Here is a 15680-nt window from a genome sequence, read left to right as displayed (position 1 = left end):
AGCCCATGGGTCTACAGATAGGCATGTGGGCAGAAGTACTATGCAGGAAAGGAAAGTTTATGTCCAGAAAAAGTACTCCAGGGAGGACGACTCTCTCCTCTTACAGGGGGAGAGGTCAAGGGTCATCAACTTGCCATTAATGTCTGACTGGTGCCCTAGGGAAACAACTCCACACAGAGCTCTCGATCTGTGTTTGAGTTCCCTCCATCTCTGCTGCTAAGGCCACTTTGCTCACAAATCCTTTGAGAAATCAGTGTGGCAGCTGGAGAAAGATCCTGAAAGAGTCCTTGTTTGGTTGGTTTATTGGTTGGTTTTTCGAGACAGAGTTTCCTCTGTGTAGCCCTGGTTATCCTGGAACTCACTTTGTAGACCAGGCTGAACTTGAACTCAGAAATCTACATGCCTCTGCCTCCCAAGTGTTGGGATTAAAACTGTGCACTACCTAGCCTGGCTGACAGAATGTATCATTTTGTCCACTTTATTATCAAGCATGTGGGGGGAGGGGAAAAACACCTCCCAATTCTGGGAGGTGCTTCTACTTTTCTGTTCCTTTTAGGTCCCTGACCACACTGTCAGATTGTTAACTGCTCAGAGGATGTGGTTATCTTCTGGCATCTGTCAGTCTATTGAAGTGAACAACCAGCTGCCAACCAGGGGACTTAGATTTTCTACTCCCTTCCCCCAGAGTCATTCCTGACTTTGTTGTCATTCCTTCCAACACCCCATCACCAGGTAGGAAAGAAAGAAGGTTAGAGGAGGAGCGGGGTGTGGGTCTCTTTAAACTACTTTCTGCTGTTGGATAGGGGCATTGAGTTTCTTGGGGCAAGTCCGATATCCATAGTCAGGATAGCTCCAATTTCTTCTTCTAGTCTCTTTTCTCTAGACCACCAGCAACCGCAGATGAAGCAGGAACCAGCAGGAGGAACAACTGTACCTCCTTCTCCTCTTCTTCCTCTTCCTCTTTTTCCTCCTCTCCTCTTCCTCCTCTTCCTCCTTATTCCTTTTTCTGAACACCCACTTCCACCTCCTTGAGTGCACCCCTCTTGGGACTCTGGCATTTATACCCTCTCCAGACTTCTCAGAATTAAATCAGGCCCCTGCCAGAGCATGTGTGAGGCGAATAGTCTACTGTTGAAAATCTGAAGCAGCCCCATATCCCACATCTTGGATTAAAATAAAAACATGTTTACATAATATAAGTGGAGTTTTAAAGAAACCAAAATTCTCACTACCCAGCCTATTGTGAGAGGTGCTGCTGTTGGACAGGTGGAGCTGGGTTATGCAAGAGAGCAGTCTGAGCAAACCAGTAAGCTGGATTCCTCCTTAGTCTCTCTCTCTCTGTCTAGTTCCTGCCTCCACATTCCTGCCTTGGGTTCCTGCCTTACCTTCCTTGATGCTGGACTCTTAAAATGAAGCCAAAAGAACCTTTTCGTCCCTAAGTTGGGTTTGGTCCTGGTGTTTATTACAGTGATAGCAAATAAACAAAGTTAGCGTATGTAACCATCACAGCGCCTGTGTGATGGCATGAGCACATGTGTGCAGGTGTGCACACCTGTGACCGGGCAGAGATCACAGCATCTGTGTGATGGCATGAGCACATGTGTGCAGGTGTGCACACCTGTGACCCTGCAGAGGCCACAGACCAGAAGAAGGTGTTGGATCACTCAGAGCTGCATTATTGGGTTTTGTGGGACTCAAAGCTTATTTTGAGAGTTCTGGGATCCAAACGCTGGTGGTCCTCAAGATTGCAGAGCAAACCCTTAACTACTGAACCATCCGTCTCTGCAGATGGCTCCAGATAGAATCTTTTCCTTAGCATGAGCTCATTGACTTGTCTGGCTGGCCAGTGGGCTTCAGCAAGCTCCCTGTCTTCACTGCCTGCCCTAATGCTGATAGCTACAGACTCATGACTCAGTGCTCAGCCTTTACATGGATTCTGGGCACTGAATTCGAGCCCTCATTTCTGGGCATACACTGAGCCCTTATGCTGCAGGTCCCTACCTCTGTGTTGTCCATGTATCATGAAGAGCCCTCTATAAACCAGCCTCTGGTCCTTTCTCTTTCAGGAAACTGATCTGATGTAACTCGTGATGAGGCCTAGACTGAAGGAATTAACACGGAAAGTCTGTGTCAAAGGACACTGGCTCATAACTTTCTTGCACTGTGTTTTTATGAGCTTAGAGTAAATAAACTCTCCACTCGATGACAGATTGTTGAAGTGCACACCTAACTTTATGGCTGATACATGGTAACACAAAGTTCATGGCAGAAAGTTCTCCATGTCTTCATAGTTACCCAATATTGCATGACTGGATATATAATCTTTTTATTTTCTTTTTTTTCAAGACAGAGTTTCTCTGTGTAGTCCTAGCTATCCTGGAACTCACTCTGTAGACCAGGCTGGCCTCGAACTCAGAAATCCACCTGTCTCTGCCTCCCAAGTGCTGGGATTAAAGGCGTGAGCCACCACCGCCCGGCCTTATAATCTTTTTTTTTTTTTAAATTTTAAATTAATATATTAATGTGTGTGTGTGTGTGTGTGTGTGTGTGTGTGTGCCTGGTGCCCAGGAGTCCAAAAGAGGAAGTCATATACCTCAGAACTAAAGGTACAGCTGTGAACCACCATGTGGGTGCTGGGAATTGAACCTGAGTTTTCTGGGAGAGCAGCCAGTGCTCTTAATGGCTGAGCTATCTCACCTGCATGAATAATATTTACTGACAGTCAGTATCAAGCCAGAAAAACTCAGAAAGGTGAGCAAGGTTAGCCATGGGGCATGGGAGAAACTCTGTAAGCCTCTGCATGAGGAGGGCTCTGGAGAAGATAACTATCTCATGAAGGAGATAGTTACTCCTCCCATCCCCTTAGCATGGCTTTCTGATTCTAGATAGGTGACTTACAGGCCTAAGCTGGATTAACTCCTTTTTTTTTTTTTTAATATTTTTATTTATTTTTTACATGAGTACAACTGTAGCTATCTTCAGACACACCGGAAGAGGGCATCGGATCCCATTACAAATGGTTGTGAGCCACCATGTGGTTGCTAGGAATTGAACTCAGGACCTCTGGAAGAGCAGTCAGTGCTCTTAACCACTGAGCCATCTCTCACTGTAGATTAACTCTTAATTGAAGAAACAGTAGTATATAAATTCTGGGCATATCAGAATGTCCTGTCTCTATCCAGGGCCAGGGGTAGAACCCAGAATTCATCATTTTAACTGGAAGGATACTTTCACTCAATGGGCCTCAACAAACCCTTGAAATTTCCACCTTTTATATGGTAATTTAAATCTTTTTTTTTTTTTAATTTATTTATTAAGTATACAGTGTTCTACCTGCATGTATGCCTGCATGCCAGAAGGGGGCACCAGATCTCATTACGATGGTTGTGAGCCACCATGTGGTTGCTGGGAATTGAACTCAGGACCTCTGGAAAAGCAGTGTTCTTAACCTCTGAGCCATCTCTCCAGCCCGGTAATTTAAATCTTAAGGGAGCAACTACAGTGCTTTGCTTGGAAGGTGGAGCACTAAGGTGCCTATTAGGGAGGAGGTGCGTCCTTAGTAGCCGCCAATCTCTGTTTAGCTAGTTAACATTAGATGAGTTGTATGGAAACTTACTAGAAAGGATCTAACTGAAATATTTTATTTTATGTGTATGGGCATTTTGCCTTCATGTGTATCTGTGCCCCACATGCAGATCTGGTGCCATGGAGGCCAAAACAGGGATAGTTATTTAAAGGACAAAACCAAATTCTAAAAATAGTGGTTAACTTTGCTATCTGGTGTCCTTTTGACCCCCGTCTCAAAAAACAAACAAACAAACAAACAAACAAACAAAAAAAAACAAAAAAAAAAAAAAACCAAACTCAAAATCTCTTCTAAGACTCAAAGAAATCTCTCTTAATTGTGACTCCTTGTAAAATCAAAAAGCAAATCACATACTTCCAACTAATAATGACACACAATATTTATTACTATTCCAATAAAAAGGATACATAATGAGGAAATATTGGACCAAAAAGAAAGACCAAAACCAGCAGGGCAAACTCCAAATCCTGTAGCTCCCCGTCTGAAGTCTAAGGGCTTAGAGGTCTTGTAACATACTTCTCTTCTTTGGACTACTTCCATCCCCTCCAGGCAGCTCACCTTGACAGGTATTCATTCCAAGGCTCGACAATCTCTAACATCTTTTTGTTTGTTTGTTTGTTTTTTTGAGACAGGGTTTCTCTGTGTAGCCCTGGCTGTCCTGGAATTCACTCTGTAGACCAGGCTGAATCTCTAACATCTTGGAATCTCCAACACAATTTCAGCTTCTCTTTCACAGCATCACACAGAGGTCTCTCTGGGTCTTCCATACAGGGAGAACAATCCTGCCATGTTCCTGGCCTGTCTTAATTTGGGTTAGTATTTCTCTGATGAAACACCATGACAAAAGCAAGCTGGGGTGAGGAAGGTTTATCTGATGTATAGTGATGCTGATGTATACTGATATTGCTGTTCTTCATCGAACGAAGTCAGGACAGGAAGCTAAACAGGCAGGAGTTGGAGAGAGGAGCTGATGCAGAGGACATCGAGGGATGCTGCTTACTGGCTTGTTCCACATGGCTTGCTCAGCCTGTGTTCTTATAGAACCCTGGACCATTTTTCTCAGGGTTGGCACTACCCACAGTGGCCTAGCCCTCCCCCCGTTGATCACTAATTGAGAAAATGCCTTACAGCTAGATTTCATGGAGACATTTTTCTCAACTAAGTCTCCTTCCTGTCTGATGACTCTAACTCATGTTAAGTTGACATACAAAGCCATCCAGTACATCCAGTTAGCCATGGGGGCTGGTATGACTATTTATGGATGAAAGAAGAGAGATGTTTGTGGTAATGGAATTTCTTGGTGCAGTGGTTACACAAAGACACACATGTAATGGCATGTGTCACAGGTGCACACACATACCTGCATTGCTTTCTTGTTTATGTCATACATAATAACTGGAGGAATTGGGTCTATACTTCTTAATTATCTGTGCCTTTGAATAAGGTTTATTTTTATTCATGTGTATTGTATCTATGTGTATTGTAGATGTGCAGGTGCCCACAGAGGCCAAAAGAAGGTGTCAAGTCTCCTAGATCTGGAGTTGCAGGCAGTTTGGAGCCAAGCAACCTGGGTGCTGGGAACTGACTTGGGTCCTCTGAAGACCGGCGAGTGCTCCTAGCCACTGACCTCTTTCTCCAGCCCCATCTGTGCTGTTTTTTAGTTACATTTTTAAATTTTGTTGTATGTGTGCATACATTTCCAGCACACATGTGGAAGTCTGAGGACAGCTATGGGAGTAGTTCTCTCTCTCATCCTGCAGGTCCTGGAGAATAGACTCATTGCCTGGCTTGCTGGCAAGGGCCTCTATTCACTAAGCCAGCTTGTGGCTTCTCTACACTATTTTTATAACTCCTTACTCCTGTTAATTCATAACAGGAGTTTTCTTTTTAAAAATAAGAGATCAGCCGGGCAGTGGTGGCGCACGCCTTTAATCCCAGCACTTGAGAGGCAGAGGCAGGTGGATTTCTGAGTTCGAGGCCAGCCTGGTCTACAGAGTGAGTTCCAGGACATCCAGGGCTATACAGAGAAACCCTGTCTTGAAAAACTAAAAACAAAAACAAAACAAAAACCAAAAAAAAAAAAAAAAAAAGAGATCATAAAAATTTGGTGACATCTCACTAATTTCATTAAGTGACATAGGAAGCACAGCATTTACTTTGTTGAGACAGAATGAGTCTTTGAATGTGATCATTCTTTTAATGATTTGTTTACTTTTATTCTATGTGTGTTGGTATTTTCCCTGCATGTTTGTCTGTGTGAGGGTGTTGGATCCCCTGAAGCTAGAGTTACAGACAGTTGTGAGCCATGTTGGTGCTGAGAATTTAATCTGGGTCCTCTGGAAGAGCAGCCAGTGCTCATAACCATTGAGCCATCTCTCCAGCCTCAATAGTTCATTTTTATGTTTGTGGCCTCTTTCACAAATGGCTGGAACTCTCTCTATAGACCTTAGGCTGGCTTCAAAGTCAGAGATTCCCTTTTCTCTGCCTCCTGAGTCGTGGGATTAGTGTGTGTCTAAATCTTTGTGTTTAAAGTTTTTCCCATAAGATTTTAACATTTCTTAAGTTGTGATTCTTTTTTTGTTTTGTTTTAAAGATTTATTTATTTAATGTATATGAGTTGCCGTCAGACACATCTGAAGAGGCATCGGATCCCATTACAGATGGGTGTAAACCACCATGTGGTTGTTGGGAATTGAATTCATGACATCTGGAAGAGCAGTAAGTGCTCTTAATTGCTGAGCCATCTGTCCAGCCCTTATGTTTGGATTCTTAATAAGATTTTTTTCATTATTGGTGGAGTTTTCCTCCTCTACTGTTCTGACTATTGTCTTGGAAATAAAAGTTATAGTTCATTTTTAAAATGTCTAGATCTTATTGTGTATGTTTAAGTGATAGGAGACAGAGAGGAAGAAAGAAGGGGTTGGGGGGGAAGAGATAGAAAAGGGAGACAGGTGTAAAGAGTAGGGAAGAAATGGCTCAGTGGTTAAGAGCACTGACTGCTCTTCCAGAGGTACTGAGTTCAACTCTCAGCAAACACATGGTGACCCACAACCATCTGTAATGGGATCTGATGCCCTCTTCTGGTGTGTCTGAAGACAACTATAGTGAACTCATATGCCTAAAATAAGTAAATGGTTTTTTTTTGTTTGTTTGTTTGTTTTTTTTAAAGAGTAGGGAGGAGAGTGGTGGAGTAGGAAGAGTGGGAGGGGTGGGGAGGGAGAGAGAGAACGGACACGGTGAGGTCACAGGACAACTTTATAGAATTGGTTCTCTCCTTTCCCCTGCAGGTTCCAGGGCTCAAGCTAAGCTCTCCAGACTTTTGCAGCCTTTTAGCCACTGGTCCATCTCATTGGCTCTGTTGCTCACCCATCAGAGCCTTGCCTTAAATATGTAGCTGGGGGGAGGTGGGGAGTCTTAAACGCCTGTTCTTCCTGCCATACCCTCTTGAGCGCTGACATCATAGGTACACATATAATATACAAGTCTATGGTGATACTGTTACACACAACAGATAGCCAACGTGGCAAGTATATTGAACACACACACGGAGAGGTTGTGTTTGCACTACAGGTTTTGAAATGACTATGTATAGATGCAGGGAGATGAAAGCACAGGCCAACAATCAGAAGAGTGAACAACATGCCATATTTACTTAAGAAATGTAGTCAAGAGGGAAATAGTTTAGAGAAAGCTGGCATTCTCACACTGGTTAACTCAGGACAGAACAAAGATGTAATATAAAGAATAAAACTATGGAAGCATTAAGCCATCAGGGAGGTCCTTCTATATCGTGTAACGGCAAAGCTCACTGTAAGCATGTAAAACAAAACAAAACCCAATCAACTAAACAAACAAAAGCCCAGGAACCATAAAATTTAAAAAGTTGATTATCATAAAAGTTAAAGAAAACATAAATGAGGCTGACAGACTAATACCAAGGTGCTCAAAATTTGCAACACAAAATAAAGACCGTTTACAACATACATAGCTCTTAGAAATCAAGAATTCACATAATGGAAATGGCATAGTCTTTAAAAACCATAAAATCAGTATTTATGGTTACATACCAATGTTCTCAACAAACTAAAAGGCAAGTTACAAAGAAGTACATTGAGTGTGAGATCCCTTATATAAAAGTGTACATATTTGTTTACATAAATATGAAGAGAGTTGTCTTAAAATAAATAATTAAGCCAGGCAGTGGTGGCACAAGGTTTTTGTTTTTGTTTTTGTTTTTTTTTTTGTTTTTGTTTTTCGAGACAGGGTTTCTCTGTGTAGTCCTGGCTGTCCTGGAACTCACTTTGTAGACCAGGCTGGCCTCGAACTCAGAAATCCACCTGTCTCTGCCTCCCAAGTTCTGGTGGCACTTTTTAATATCAGCACTCAGAAGTTTGAGGCCAGCCTGGTCTACAGAACAAGTTCTAAGACAGTTAGAGCTACACTGAGAAACCCTGTCTCGAAAAACCAAAACCTGCTGGGCAGTGGTGGTGCACACCTTTAATCCCAGCACTTGGGAGGCAGAGGCAGGTGGATTTCTGAGTTCCAGGCCAGCCTGTTCTACAGAGTGAGTTCCACGACAGCCAAGGCTACACAGAGAAACCCTGTCTCCAAAAATCTTAAAAATAAAAAAAAAAAAAAAGGAAAAGAAAAACCAAAACCAACCAACCAAAAAAAAAAAAAAAAAAAAAAAAAAAAAAAAAAAAAAAAGAATAGAAAAAGGATAAAAACCCAACAAAGTCACCATAACAAAAACATTAAATCTTGCTAGTGGTCCTTTTGTGTGGAAAACTATTTTTAATTATTATAGCATTAAAGTAAATAACCCACAAGGAATCAAATGGCACCTTTAAGCAAATAAGCTTGAAAACAGATGTTCAGGCATCAAAACAAAACAATGTCCTTTAAAAGAACATTTGGGAGCCATTGGTGCATCTATAAAGCAAAATGCCTAGTAAAGGGGTATCCATGTGAAAGAGCCTTAAAGGAGAATCATTTTAACTCTTACATTTTTGTTAGTTAATTGTGTATACAGGAGGTCAGAGGGCAACTTGCAGGAGTCAGCTCTCTCCTTCCATCACGTGGTTCTGGGAATCAAACTCAGGTTGACAAGCTTGGGGCAAACGCCTTGCTTGCCATGCCATCTTAACAACCCCCAAATAATAATGGCATGAACACAAGTACCAGTCATTTCTGGACATCTTAGGCAGATGTTTCTCCTATACCTTCTAGAAAGGTGCCTAGAGAGGCTTGGATTAAAACAAAAAGTTATTTATTATTATGTATACAGTGTGCTGCCTGCATGTATGCCTGTGGGCCAGAAGAGGGCACCAAATTTCATCATAGATGGTCATGAGTCACCATGTGGTTGCTGGGAATGGAACTTAGGACCTATGGAACAGCAGCCAGACCTTTTAACCTTTGAGCCATCTCTCCACCTATCCCTCTTTAAGACAAAGTCTATTTTGCAGCTCTGGCTGTTCTAGAACTCAGTAGATCAGGCTGGTATGAAACTCATAGAGATTCTCCTGCCTCTCCCTCCTGAGTGCTGGGATTAGATGCATGCATCGTCACTCAGTAGAGAGGTTTTCAAAAGAACCAGAGGAGAGATTCATTTTTCATTCACTGTTGATCCAAAATCCATGGTTAGAACTGTTGTATAAATGCCAACAGAACCCCAGGAAAAGAGGGGCTGGAAGATGGCTCAGTGGTTAAGAGCACTGGCTGCTCTTCAAAAGAATAATCAGCAGGGTTCCAATTCCCAGCACCCAAAAGCACCTCAGAACTGACTGTAACTCCGGTTCCAGGTGGAATCTGACATCCTCACACAGATATACATGAAGACAAAACACCAAGCGACATAAAAAATAAAATGAAAATAAAAAGCGTCAGGAAAACACATCTGAATTATACTAGAAGAGTAAGCTGAGAGGCTTCAGAAGTTTGAGCGAGAGAACAGTAAGGAGAAAAGGTAGGAAAGTGTGGTAAGCTACATGTAGAGAGTAGAACGGGTCAATAATGTACAGTGAATAACACGAGTGCCAATCAGTACTTGTTCAATGGTGCTTACAGAAATTAGCTTATATGCATACTAATTTCCTGTTTTTTAGATATAGAAAAATCATGGAAACAAGCGCTCTCTTCTCATGGGATGTACAAATACATCACATACTGCAAAGTCACATAAAAAATGGTCAAATATATCACCTACTGTAAACTTCCATAAAAGAACAGAACAGGTCATTGGGAGAGAGAGCAAAAGGGCCACTTCAAGGTAATATTGGCACTGGCTTCTCAGAAGAAAGCAAGCTACAGCATTCCAGAGGCAATGCTGGAATACAGTGAGATCCAGTATGTCTGAGGCATAGTGACTACAGACTTGTGTGGAAGGCAAGCTCAGACAGGGAAACCAGGCAGATGGCACAGCAAAATAGATCAGCTCTCCATTACCAAACTAAATGATGGTCCAGGAACAGAAACCCAGAGAAGTGACAAGGATTTGAACCATGGCATCACAATGGTGACAGAGGAGATGAAGACGGAAAGTAATTGCATTTAAAGAATGTAGTGACTTGGGAATCATCCACCAAAAGTAGTAATTAGAAGAGCATAGGATACAGAGAAGATTCAATTTTATGCAGGTAAAGAAAAAAACAAAACAAAGCAAACAAAACTAAAGAAAACCCCTAAATCAAAAATTAGTGACTAAGCCAACAAGGAAGTTCCCAAAGCAGAGTAGACAACTGTCAAGGCCAGAGAAGCAAGGAACTGAGATGTCCACTGACTCAGCAGCACAGCATTAACTGGTGACGTTAATAGGAATAATCTCAGTGAAATGCAAAGGCAAGAAATCAGTGACTGTAAAGTGACACAGTTTGGCTACAATGGATAGAGGGCAGGGAACAGCATGATGACTTCGAGAGAATATTAGTGGGAGAAACATAAGCACATTTGGGTGCCAAAAGAGGGAGTGACAGAAAATAAAAGACAAAAGATAATAAAATGGACTGAGGACTCAGTAACGTGTCTGCCGTGTAAGCATGAAGGCTTCAGTTGGATCCCAAAGACCAATAAAAGCTGGGTGCAGTGGAGTCCAGAGAGGTTACTGATGAGCTGTTTTGGTCTCAACATGGCTTTGCCCCAGTTCCACTCTGGCAGGACAGGATCATAAAGACAAGCTGCTGGTACCCAGCTGAGCTACTGAGCACCTGAGGAGGCTAGAAGAGTATTATGCACAGTTTGGGAGAACGACCCTGCTCTTAACTGATCCACAGAATTGCAGTCTTGAGGTCCAAATGGAAGTGCTTCTGCAAAACTTAGAGCCAAGCAGAGGCAAGCTCTAAGAAGAATGTCTTTGGCCAACAGTTACACATCTTTCTAAAAGTAAAATGGAGATAGTCAACATGGGTTGAAGGAGGATACCATCTTTCCACATTTCCTTATGATGGCCTCATTTACAGATGACTTTCCTCCTAAAGGTTACAAATTATTTTTGTATTATTAAGCGGGGTTTGTACTACTTAGGCTCTAGTATCTTCTTTACACCCTTTCATCTTTTAAGGGAGTTATTTTTTTTTTAAAGATTTATTTTATGTATGTGAGTACACTGTTGCTGTCTTCAGACACATCAGAAGACGGCATCGGATCCCATTACAGATAGTTGTGAGCCACCATGTGGTTGTTGAGAATTGAACTCAGGACCTCTGGAAAAGCAGTCAGGACTCTTAACCGCTGAACCATCTCTCCAGCCTGGGAGTCATATACTTTTTTTTTTTGGGGGGGGGGGGGTTGGAGACAGGGTTTCTCTGTTAAGTCCTGGCTGTCCTGGACTCACTCTGTAGACCAGGTTGGCCTCAAACTCAGAAATCCACCTGCCTCTGCCTCCCAATCGCTGGGATTAAAGGTGTGTGCCACCACACCCGGCAGGGCAGGAGTCATATTCTTAAAAGTTGTCTTTCTTTGTCTAGGCGAAAGGCTATAACTTAAATTCCTTTGGATTCCCTTTAACCTACAAATGGTAGGAAAACAGGCTATATACCTAACAAAAGGTCACACGTAGAGCTAAAGCCCAAATCACCTCATTTCTAAATTCTTTTTAAATTTTCCCTCTGTAAGTTCATGGCAACTCAAAAAGGTTCCTAAATTAAAAGTTTACCACAACATTTCTAAAGTGTCTCAATGCCTTTTTGTTCATGGAGAAAATACACAATCCAGCTCCAAACCTCACATCTAACTTCACTATATACAATTTTAAAATAGTTCCTTCTTACCAAATTACAGCAGAAACACACCTTATGGAGCAAATAGATGAGAATTATCAATAGTTCCAGTCACTCAGTTTTTCACATAATATTTGGTTATGTTCTTTTACATTTTCTACTATCATGTGACCTATTTAGTGATAAAAATGAAGAAAATCTGAATCTTCCTTTTTTTGCTGTTAACTACTTGAAATTCTCAAGATATACTTGATCTAAACCAAAAAAAAAAAAAAAAAAAAATCCCATGAGTATTACAAATAGGCTTGTTATCTTAAGAAACTTCAAATATCCACCAAAATCATTTTGCAAGATAGATTTCTCTGCAACCTCTTCTCATCAGCCCTCCTCAAAACACACACATGGAACCATACACTACTTGAAATAAGCTACTGGAAATATACTGCAGACATTAGTATGTTAACAATGATCTGTCAGTCATACTTGCATAATCTGGTAGCCTTGGCAACAGGGAAAAAGCTTCAATTACTCTTCTAAAGTAACTTGGGTTTAAATTACTTGTAAGTAGTTGAAGGCCAAAAGAAAAAAGGAAGTTTTCCCCATTGTTGGTTCTCAGCAAAAGGATATCCTAAGAACCAAAGTGGTGTAGGCCTGTATCACTATGTGGGAGCCAGGAGTAGGCACAATGTAAGTACAAGGCCCACATGGTGACAAGAGTAAGTTCAAGGCTAGCTTGGGCAACTTTATTGTAAAATGTAGAAAGGTGGCTGAGAATACAGCTCAGTGGTAGATGAACGATCCACTAGTTGAGAAGGGGCTAGGATGTCTTTTTGCCCCCCCCCCCTTTTGATGAAAACAGGACATACATGGGTAGTACATGTCTGTAATTCAGGCAGGAGGACCCTAAGCTAAGAGAACAGGCAAACTAAACAGGTCATCTTAAAAAGAAAACATGGACATGTAAAGTCCTCAAGAGTTACTTCTCTCCACACTCTGTATTACTTACACACACACACACACACTCTCAGCAGTGATATCAGGCAACACACCACTGATCAAATCATTCTTTCAGCTTAGCTCTTTTATTTTATAGACAGCAGGAAAAAGAAACAGTTTTGACCCAGGTTAAAAGTGGCTCCTGTTTATTGGCTAGTTTTCCTCAGGATGTTCAGTACTCATTTTCAGAATTTACATTTACTTGGAAACCATTTGAAATCACCACCAATACAAATGATGGGATCAGCTGAGAGTTGGGATGAGGAATCTTGAGCACAGACGTAATGGAAAACGAACAATGTAATAAAATTAACCACAGTTCAGACAAAAACAAAAAACAGAACATGTTCAAACATCCTGAAATCAAGTTCTAATTTCTGTAAGGCACAACTGTAGAGGAATTTTAATTCAGAACATGGCTGCTCTGGCAAGAGATCACATCCAAAGACCTTTTAGGTCTATATGATTTGGCTGGAATACAGACATGCCTTTAATCCCAGGTGACATAGGCAAACAGATCTCTGAATTCAAGGCCAGCCTGGTATAGAGCAAATTTCAGGTAATGAGAAGCTTGAGTCCAGAGTACACACCTTTAATCCCAGCACCCAGGAGAGAGAGGCATGCAGATCTCTGAGTGCTAGTCAGTTCTGTTCAGCCAGTTTGGTTGAGTCAATCCGCTGAAAGGCAGGCAGTGGAGCTGAGTTCATGGAATTCAGAGGCAGTTTTACTGGGAGAGTTTTACAGAGACAGGTGAAGACAGAATGACCCAGAGAATGAAAAGGAGCCAGAAGATTGAAACAGATTGCTAGGGTTAATTTGAGGCTAAGCAGAGTAATTCAAGCAGAGCAGAGAGGAAAACAAACAAACAAACAAACAAACAAAAATCCAGCGTTCACAAAGAGCTAGAAAGGGTGAGCAGAAAGTCATGGAGGCTGAAAACATTCGAAGCTTAGGTTAGCAGAGGGAGGCAGTAAGCCTGACAACAATTAAATCAGGAGAATAAAAGTTACTCTTACAACCAATAACCCAGGTAAACTTTAATGACCATGTAAGGGAATCATCAACTAGGGGAGGTTGAAGTTCTTAAAATATATTCCTGTTTGACAGACACATTATTGTTGAAGATGCTGTATCCTTTCACAGTGTACATTCTATGCCACACAGTGGTGAGTGGATGCAGGCTAAGAGAATACTCCAGTCTTAAAGACATCAATGTCCATTCTTTCCCTCTTATGTTATAAATACCTCATGGCAAATCCATATTCAAAGTAATGGTGTAGTTTGATTTAAATGGACATGATGTCTGAGAGGTTTTGTGCTTAAGGACCTATTCTAAAAGCAACATTCTACACACATAAAGCTAATTCATATGCGAAACTTTAGACTTGGGTTTAGGGTTATTTGGGACTTGAACAGCTTAAAACCTTTACACTTTGCAATTTTTGAAATCTACTCAAACTGTTGTGTTCTCCCAAAAATATACTGTTTTAACCTTTTGGTTTTTTTTTTTTTTTTTGAGGCAGTGTCTCTGCGTAGCCTTGGCTGTCCTTGAACTTGTTCTGTATACCAGGCTGGCCTCGAACTCAAAAAGATCCTCCTGCCTCTGCTCCCAAGTGCCAGGATTAAAAGTGTATACCACATGCCCAGCTGATAAGCAGTTTCTTTATATTCAATGAACTGCATCTAGCAAACTAAGAAACACAAATGGGTATTTCTCAGACCCTGTTGAGGACACAAAGCAGAGCTGGAACGGAAGCACTAGGGAAATAATGCTGATCTCAAGGATCTGGCAGTGTCGCCATGTTCCTCTCAGGTTATGGGCAATCACAGACTGAATGTTTGCTTCCCAGCTCTTCCAAGTATGACATACAGTAATTCATAATCTCACTGTGGCTCAAGTCGGAGTTGGGCAGGCAGAGCTGGCTCATAGCAGCCACTGCTCATGGCTTCTGCAGGAACACCAGGAGGTGAAACCGACACCCAAGAGAGGATGAGGACGCTGCTTCTCTCCAACTATGGACCAGCAACTACTTCGACCTTGTACTTCTGAATGTGCGGACCACACAGTTACAAATGACCTTTCCTGTGAACAATTATCAAAGACTTAACTCCCCCCAACCACCCCCCCCCATCTTTTTTTTGAGACAGGGTCCTATTATGTATCCCTGGCTGGTGTAGAACTCACTACATAGACAAGACTGGTCTTAAACTCCTGCCTCTGCCTCCCAAGTGCTAGGATTTAGTTTGTTTACTAAAACATAAGGCAGACTTCAACTTTTTTTTTTACTTCATTACCTTTGTCAAAATATTTGTAATAGGCCAGGCGGTGGTGGTGCAGGCCTTTAATCCCAGCACTTGGGAGGCAGAGGCAGGCAGATTTCTGAGTTTGAGGCCAGCCTGGTATACAGAACAAGTTCAAGGACAGCCAGGACTACACAGAGAAACCCTGTCTCGAAAACAAACAAACAAACAAACACATATTTGTAATAAAGGCAGTGAGAAGTAGTTTAAAAATATTAAATGCTTAAGTTAAAATGCTAATAATGAAGAATTGCAACTTTGAGGAGGCAGAAAGAAAAACATAAATCAAGTTTTAATATAAAATGTAAACAAACAATACAGAAGAATGGAGTTACTTGTAATTCTTCTGAAACAAAGCTTTACATCAGAACATCTACTTTTCGTTAAATAGATGACTCTTATTAATTCACAAACTCTAGGGTTAATTTGTGGGTAGAGTGCTATTTTCTCTTATATCCTTAAAATAAGAATTTTAAAAAGATTTTAATTACTTGTATTTGTATTTGAGTATTTTCCAGAACTACTGTCTGTGTACCACATGTGTACAGAGCTCTTGGAGTACAGAAGAGGATGGTACAGAT

This window comes from Arvicanthis niloticus, chromosome 9 (assembly GCF_011762505.2).
Source record: "Arvicanthis niloticus isolate mArvNil1 chromosome 9, mArvNil1.pat.X, whole genome shotgun sequence".
NCBI lineage: Eukaryota > Metazoa > Chordata > Mammalia > Rodentia > Muridae > Arvicanthis > Arvicanthis niloticus.
The sequence above is the reverse complement of the archived record's forward strand: the minus strand, read 5'-3'. Positions refer to the sequence as shown.